This window comes from Malania oleifera, chromosome 8, assembly GCF_029873635.1.
Source record: "Malania oleifera isolate guangnan ecotype guangnan chromosome 8, ASM2987363v1, whole genome shotgun sequence".
NCBI lineage: Eukaryota > Viridiplantae > Streptophyta > Magnoliopsida > Santalales > Ximeniaceae > Malania > Malania oleifera.
The window spans coordinates 51,341,102-51,350,480 of NC_080424.1; positions in this window are offsets into that span (position 1 = coordinate 51,341,102).

The following is a 9,379-nucleotide window of genomic DNA, read 5'->3' on the forward strand; positions in this document are numbered from 1 at the left end:
ATGACTTTCGAGTTTGCGTGCAGGTATATAATTAGCAAGTCAACTAATGGCACATGAAGACTCAAAGTCTAACTCAAAGTCTAAAGACCCTGAAGATTCATTGTATATTTTGTATAAGTTGGGTTTGTAATAGTAATATAGAAACGATCTGTAGTAATTAATGCATGGCATGCATGTAGGAACTAAAGCTCAAAGACCATAGAGACCTTAGGGAACATCGGTCGACCGACGCCAGGTTTTTTTGGCGTACTTTAAAATGCCTTAGAAAAGACCCTAAGTCCCAGCACTTGCATATAAGAAAGTCCCCAACATCACTTACTATATTAGGGGAATCAAGTGAGGCTAAAAATGAACTTAATAAAAAAAGTTGAGAGGGTTCGGGCAACCGAACCTATGCCGTGTGAAACGGCTCGGGTGACCGAACTAGTCAACATGTTGACTTTGTGTTCGGACACCTAAACTCATTTTGAGTGTATCGTCCTCGCGCACCCGAACCTGTGTTAAGGCACTTTTCAACTACTCGGGCGACCGAACAACACTTTCAAATTGGGCTCAGGCGACCGAACTGGTTAGTTCGGTTAACTGAACTATGAGCTGGGCACCCGAACTAACGAACAAATGCTACTGACTTTTGTTCAGCCAATCGACTCACTCTTCGGGCACCCGAACCACTAAAAACTAAATTTTTGACTGAGTCTGTTCGGGCACCCGAACCTCTAGCCAGGCTACCGAATCTCAAGGGTTAAAATATTTTTTATCGAATTTTTAAATGGTGTAAACTGGGTTAATTTTCTTAATGGCTTTTGAAACAATTTTAATTATACCCATTGTGTCCCCAATGGTCAAAAAATCCTCATTGCCTATAAATACTTGTTCATTTATCTTAATTAACAAGGATTAGAAAATTTGATTAGGGCCAAACTCTCTCAAATTCAAAAATCCTTCTTAAGCCTATTATACTCCAAAACACTTGTACTCATCATCCTTCTTAATCTTGCAAGTGTTGTGAGTATATTTTGTGTGCTTATGCTTCATTCATATTTGCAAATACTTTCATTAGATTATATTGATTGTTTGATTTTATTGAGAGTAGAAGAATCAAGTTCTTCCACTGATTTAACTTGATAAATCTTGTGTGGGAAGACTTGGAAGGTTGTGGTTCTTGCATTGTCATTGTAAGTAACCTAAGCCTTTATTTTTGTGTGCAAAATATTTTAAAAAGTTAGATTTCAAACAACTCTTGTGATAGATACATTTGTGAAAATATTTTTGAGGTTGTTTGAATACTCTGATTAACATATTTGAAACCCTAAGCTTACATTGAGATATTGTATATTGTTTTTCAAAGAAAACCTTGTTTATACTCTTTTGTGCATATTTGAGATTATCCATAATATTGAGTGTTGATTGCACACGTAGAGCACCGAACTTATAGTTCATACATTATTGAGGTGCATTGATTGTATTACGCATAATTGGGTACATATCTACTTTACATGAAAGCATAATTAATGTACCATTTGATTGTGAAAAATACTGTTGTATTTCCAAGCGCAGCCTGAGGGGGTTTGATCTAGCCCGGAAGGATCAGGTTGGGGTCAGCCCTGTGAATTTGACCTAGGGCCTTCTTCACCTCGCAAGGAGAGTTTGTAAAGGTTAAGGTTAGCTCTGTGCTAATTGACCTGGTTGTATGAGGTGCCGCCCCACCCGTTAAGTGAGCCATTAGTGGAATCCTCGAGCTTGCGAGCTAAAGGCCGAGACGTAGGCATAATTTGCCGAACCCGATAACATATCGTGTGTTTTTTTATATTTCTCACTTTATATTTACCGCACGTGTCTGTTATTGTGTGAATGATGCGCATGATTTAAATTCTGCATATTATACTTATCTGTGCATTTGGGTAGATAGACCTAGGTTGTGAATGTACTGTTGCTAAACTAGTTTAACCTAAGAGAAAAAGTTTTAATTTCCAATTCACCCCCCCCCTCTTGGGAATACACCAAAGCTAACATTTGGTATCAGAGCCTCGTTGCACTAGACTTAAACGTTTTTGCAAAAAAATCACAATAGCTCAGTTTGGTGTATCCCTATTCGGTGTGGGACGATCCCTTTCAGATCCTTCATTGTTTTATGGTGTAGATTTTATGATTTAGAAAATTAGAATGACCGTTTTTATAAAATCTAGGAATTGGAGGGCCTAGAAAGTGATTGATAAAGGAATTTGTATGCTAGTAGAAAATAATATTAGTTTGTTGCATGCAAATTCACATGCCATGGACATGCTATATTGTGCTTTAGACTCTAACATTTTGTTTGAGATTATGACTTATACAAATGCAAGGGAGATCTAGGTTGAGCTGGAAAAGAAATATGGAGAGACCTAGGAAAAGGAGACCATCACTCCAGAGGTGTTATGTTCAGATGATCAGGGAGTGGTAAGTGATAGGGAAATGACATTAACAGAAGAAGAGGTATATGATTCTAACTCAAACTCAATTGATGATTCTTACATTAACTGTTGTGATATGTCAAATGCTGAATCATTTGTTGAGTACCATGATAATTTTGTTGATGATGCATGTGATAATTCTTATGTTGAACGTCATGTTGTGTCATATGATGAATCATCTAATATTCCCCGTGACAATACTGTTGAAATTGCATGCAATGATTTATATAATAACTATGGTATATTTTATGATGAATCATGTTCTGAATTGATAAATGAAAGCATGCCTTCATCTAAAAAGCTAGATAAAACTTTGTTGATAATGAATAAATTTATAGTGAAGTTATCTAAGAAGAAATCCATTTTGAAAAAGGAAAATAAAAGCATGGAAAAGCAATTAAGAAAAATAAAAGATTATTATGCCATCTTAGAAAAGAGAAATATTAAGAAGATCTAAAAAAATATCTGCTTAGAAAAAGAAATGGATGATTATTCTAGAGCTACACTCGAAGTTAAAAATGAAAAGAATAATCATAATAAACCCTTAAGAATTAAAAAGAAAAACACTTTCAAGAAGGGTTCAACCCTTAAATCCAATAGCTATTTTTATGCCTCATTGAGCAAAAATAAGATGTGTAAGCATAATCTTTCACGTACTTACAAAACCTGCTTACACTATAAAAGAAAATGGCACATTCAATCTTCATGTCCATCTAGTAGTGCCAGAGGCCTAGATAAGAAAATGAATTGGATTATCATGGTGGTGAATCTCTCAGGATCTAAGGAAGATCGAATTGTATAAATATTTTAATCTTCCCTTAGTTCCTAGGTTTAGGGGTTAGTAATAACAATAGGCTTGGGAAGTGGCTTAGGTTTAAAATGTAGAAGCTTTGTACACACATCCACTTCAAAATGAACAAAGCATTTTTGCTTGGTAAATAATTCAAATGCTTAACTCATACTTAAATGTAAACATCTTAAGTTAAGCATACATTGTCCATTACACTAGCTTGTGGTTTAGGGAATCCATCTCACACTATATATCATTTAATCCTAAACCCATCATTGAACTTAAAAGCCTAAATCATTATCAAGTCATCACTCTAAGACATATTAATTAGCATAAATACTTTTTGAAAAATGCCCTACTTTTGAATACTCTCTTGAACTTAAATAAAATGTTTAATCCTAAAGAGTATTCATTCTTTACTTATCACTCAAAGCTCTCAAACTCTAAGTCAAACCCATTAGAGCTTTATATACTTAGAGATATGTTGAATGGCTAAAATTATTTGCACTAGGCTTCAAATCTAGATTATGAAATGAAATTTGAAAGAAACCTATGCATGATGAGTTAAATTTAAAAGTCATTCAAACTTGTGCCTCTCACATGTATTAGATTCATAAGAAAAGAGGCAGACATAGGCTTATCACCTTAATGAATATTCTTTGTGACTGTTGGTCCAATAAGCCTAAAGCATTCACGCCAAGATTAATCTATTAAAAATCTTATAACTCTTGGCTAAAGAAATTAGAAAATGAAAAAGGCTTTAAATGCGTTGAGTATAGAACTCAGAGGGAGCTTTTATTCTTTATATCTATATAAATTAAAATGCTCTCATATATGTATATTGTTTATGCCTTTATGCTTTTCTGTGTATCGCATTGCAACACTATCCATGATTTAATGAATGGTTATAATCTCTTTAATGGATAGTTTATATTTTTCTAGTATGAACTTCTATTGAGCTATATTGAATATCTTGATTTGATTATACTACCTGATTGCATGCTTGTTATTAAAAGCCTCCTGCATGGCGGATCCAGTGGTTCTCGCATGTTTAAGCTGAATTATTTTGAATTGATTGCTTGAATCTATCAGGTTTTGGTGCATGAAAATTTGGGAAAATGTCCGATTTATAGATGGCATGCTGCCGAAATTTTGACAGGATTTTTCCCAAACCAAAACCTTGTGTTAAAGATGATTATGATAATAAAAATGTTAAAATGTTTTTGAAATGATGAGTGAAAACTTAAATAGAAATATCACACTTTCATCCTTGCATAATCATCACACACTTAGGGGAGCTCAGATCCATCCCTATAGGAAGCGCATAAATGATCCATATGCATCACTTTCATTTATTGAATATCGAGGCTCTTGAGAATACCCAAAACATTATATCTAGTACTTAAAAGCTTATGTTTTGAAATGAAATGTTCTTGGGTCATGAACATTATTGCATGCCTTAATATATATCTTCTTATGCATCCATGGTCTATAAGGACAACTATACTAATCAAATGATAACATGTAATTGACAAATACTCAATATAGTTGATTTTAAAGATTTGGATTCATGGCTGATACTACTGAGCAAAATGAAATCAATATTTGGGTAGTATAAGTAGTTAAAGTATCTAAGCAAGAATTCAAATTGATAGGGGGAACATCTAAAATTAAAATGCCTATCATATTATGCTCACAAACCTTTTAGCTTAAATATGTTGTTTAATCAAATGTGGCATGTGATTGAATGAAATGTTTTTATTGAAAATCATAATCTGAAGCATGTTTATATTGTCACAGCTATTTGTGTTTACCACATGATCTTACAAGTGATTGTTAAATCTTTAGGATCATCATGGTTGTAATTTTATGGTTATATTTCAGTTTGTGAGCTTAATTAACAAGCCAGAAAAATGTTACTTGCTTGCATGATCTTTAAATTCTTTTTGGCAAGCAACCCCCAACGCTATTTTGCAAATATCATAAGGGGGATATGTATTTATATATATATATATATATATATATATAGATATATATATTTATGGTAATATTTTATGGAAAGAACTAATTTCAAAACTAAATTCTTTTTTCCTCTCTTTCCTTATTATTATATATGGTTTTAAAGTCGCATAACTGGTTCATTGAAAATACATGAAATGCATGCAAACTAATTAGACTGTTTTATGCTCAAACCTTCTATTTAGTTTCAACTATCATGTGCTTTTAACTCAAATTTTTCACGGGTCTTATGATATGATTTAAACTGCTATGGTTTGTGGATAATTCTGGTCTAATTATGTTTGTTATGTCATTTAAATCATTTAAATGACCAGTTATTTAGTTTGTCTGCTCAATTGCTATACTTCATACTTTGTTATTTATTGTGCATTGTATGATTATATTATCCTTTTGGATGCTAAAAGTAAAAATTCTTGATCATACTGAACTATTTGAGTTGATTGTTGTGAATACATTGTACATTTAAAACTCAATTAGGTCATTTATATACAGGTATTTTTGGGAAAATGCTCTATTTTCAAACGGCATTCTGCCGAAATTTCTAAAAATTTTCTCAATCTTATCGTGTATGTAAATGATTCATACTCAAATGTCTTGCCTACATGTTTTATATTTATGACCCTTTTTGTTGTTGCCAAAAGGGGGAGAAAAGGCAAAACTGGGTGCTTTACTAAAATTGATAAATCATTTAATTTGAGCTTAAATTGACATTATGCATAAAGTCAGGGGGAGCCATTCTTGGCTATACCCACTTTTGCATAAAGTATTTGTCATCATCAAAAAGAGGGAGATTGTTGACCTGATAGGTCATACCCGTTTTGATAATGACAAATACTTTTGGTATTTGATGACTTTCGAGTTTGCGTGCAGGTATATAATTAGCAGGTCAACTAATGGCACATGAAGACTCAAAGTCTAAACACTTTGAAGATTCATTGTAATTTATATTTTGTATAAGCTGGGTTTGTAATAGTAATATAGAAACAGTCTGTAATAATTAATGTATGGCATGCATGTAGGAACATGGGTCGATCGACGCCAGGTTTTTTTGGCGTACTTTAAAAGGCCTTAGAAAAGACCCTAGGTCCCAGCACTTACACATAAGAAAGTCCCCAACATCACTTACTATATAAGGGGAATCAAGTGAGGCTAAAAATGAACTTAATAGAAAAAGTTGAGAGGGTTCGGGCAACCGAACCTATGCCGTGTAAAATGGCTCGGGCGACCAAACTAGTCAACATGTTGACTTTGTGTTCAGGCACCCGAACTCATTTTGAGCGTATCATCCTCGGGCACCCGAACCTGTGTTAGGGCACTTTTCAACTACTCGGGCGACCAAACGACATGTTCAAATTGGGCTCGGGCGACCGAACTAGTCAGTTCAGTTAAATGAACTATGAGTCGGGCACCCAAACTAACGGACAAATGCTATTGACTTTTGTTTAGCTGACTGACTCACTCTTCGGGCACCCGAACCACTAAAAACTGGATTTTTGACTAAGTTTGTTTGGGCACCCGAACCTCTGGCCGGGCGACTGAATCTCGCGAGTTAAAAAAATTTTTACTGAATTTTTAAATGGCGTAAACTGGGTTAATTTTCGTAATGGCTTTTGAAACAATTTTAATTATACCCATTGTGTCCCCAACGGTCAAAAAATCATATTTGCCTATAAATACTTGTTCATTTGTTTTAATTAGCAAGGATTAGAAAATTTGATTAGGGTCAAACTCTCTCAAATTCAAAAATCCTTCTTAAGCCTATTATACTCCAAAACACTTATACTCATCATCCTTCTTGATCTTGCAAGTGTTGTGAGTATATTTTTGTGTGCTTGTGTTTCATTCATATTTGCAAATACTTCATTAGATTATATTGATTGTTTGATTTTATTGAGAGTAGAAGCATCAAGTTCTTCCATTGATTTAACTTGATAAATCTTGTGTGGGAAGACTTGGAAGGTTGTGGTTCTTGCATTGTCATTGCAAGTAACCTAAGCCTTTATTTTTGTGTGCAAAATATTTTAAAAAGTTATTTTCAAACAACTCTTGTGATAGATACATTTGAGAAAATATTTTTGAGGTTGTTTGAATACTCTGATTGACATATTTGAAACCCTAAGCTTACATTGAGATATTGTATATTGTGTTTCAAAGAAAACCTTGTTTATACTCTTTTGTGCATATTTGAGATTATCCATAATATTGAGTGTTGATTGCACACGTAGAGCACCGAGCTTATAGTTCATACATTATTGAGGTGCATTGATTATACTACGCATAATTGGGTACATATCTACTTTACATGAAAGCATAATCACTGTACCATTTGATTGTGAAAAATACTGTTGTATTTCCAAGCGCAGCCTGAGGGGGTTTGATCTAGCCCAGAAGGATCAGGTTGAGGTCAGCCCTGTGAATTTGACCTAGGGCCTTCTTCGCCTCGCAAGGAGAGTTTGTAAAGGTTAAGGTCAGCTCTGTGCTAATTGACCTGGTTGTATTAGGTGCCGCTCCACCAGTTAAGTGAGCCATTAGTGGAATCATCGGACTTGCGAGCTAGAGGCTGGATGTATGCACAGTTGGCCGAACCCGATAACATATCGTGTGTTTGTCTATATTTTCGTACTTTATATTTACCACACGTGTCTGTTATTGTGTGAATGATGCGCATGATTTAAATTCTGCATATTATACTTATTTGTGCATTTGGGTAAATAGACCTTGGTTGTGAATGTACTGTTGCTAAACTAGTTTAACCTAGGAGAAAAAATTTTAAATTCCAATTCACCCCCCTCTTGGGAACACACCAAAGCAAACACATAGGCAGATTCACTCTTTTCATTCTCTCTGTTGGCCCTAAAGTAGAGTCTAAAGGGGGGGTGAATAGGCTCTTTTACATATTTTCACTTTTCTCTACAAAATATAAATCTTGGTAAGATACAAACAATTATATCACAAATCAAATGCCCCCCTATAAGATTGTTTGAACCAGCTATAAGAAATACTTTTCTAAAAAAAAAATATTTATCTAAAGGAGTGCTTATCTAAAAAAATATTTTTTGAGACAAAGGTACTTATTTGAAAAAAAAAATTATAATAAATAGCCGCATGCTACTTTCAAGAAAGTAGTTATTTAAAAAAAAATAGTTTGAAAAATACTTTTTTTTTTTAAAGTGTTTGTTTAAGTTAAACCAAACATATTATTTACATAAGTACTTATTGGAACCACTTATGTAAAAATGTTTTTCAAAAAAATAGTATTTATTTGAAAAAGTATTTATAATAAATAATTACAGATTACTTCTCAAAAAGTAGCTATTTTTTTAAAAAATATGTAGTTTGAAAAAATACTTTTTAAAATAAGTGCTTATTTAAGTGTAAACGAAATAATACTTTTACACAAGCATTTAATTTAAATACTTTTTATATAATAACTATTTATATAAAAAGTATATAAGAACTAACAATATAAATTATCGAAAAATACATTTTATACTGCGAGGAGTAGATTCAAAGCATAGAGAGTACACTCCACCTTTATCAGATTGCCGAAGTTGCAATTTAGAATGTTAGACCATTTACCTCCCTATGAACGAGGTTGAAGTGCTCTTTGAGGACCTTGGCGTGCTCCTTATAACTAGAAGACCAAATGTCGTTCTTTAGTCGAATATGTTAAATTGGCCCAAAATAGTTTAGGCTTTAAGTTGAGGAAAATTTTGAAGGGATGACATTTTTTTTTTTAAAACTACTTTGAACATAATGCAACAAAGTATGAGAATATTCTTGAGGAGAAGCAAAGGCAAAAACTCACCTTTCATGCATACAATAAAAAGTCAAACGTATGCCCTGGGCATGTGCTCAGATGGTGAGAACGGATGATCGAGGGCCGTTTTATGCCTGATAGTGGAACGAGGGTTCGAACCCTACCATTCCGAGTGCATATCCGTGATTTACCCCTACACGCGTAGAGGGCACCGTGCATGCAGGCGTGGGGGACTAGTCCGGAGGAAAAAATATTTTTTCTTTTATGACATAAAACTTCAATATAAGGTGAGCGAGCCCTTTGGACCCCTCCTTGAGTGGCACCAACAAGGGACATGCCTTCGGCCCCTTCAACATGCCC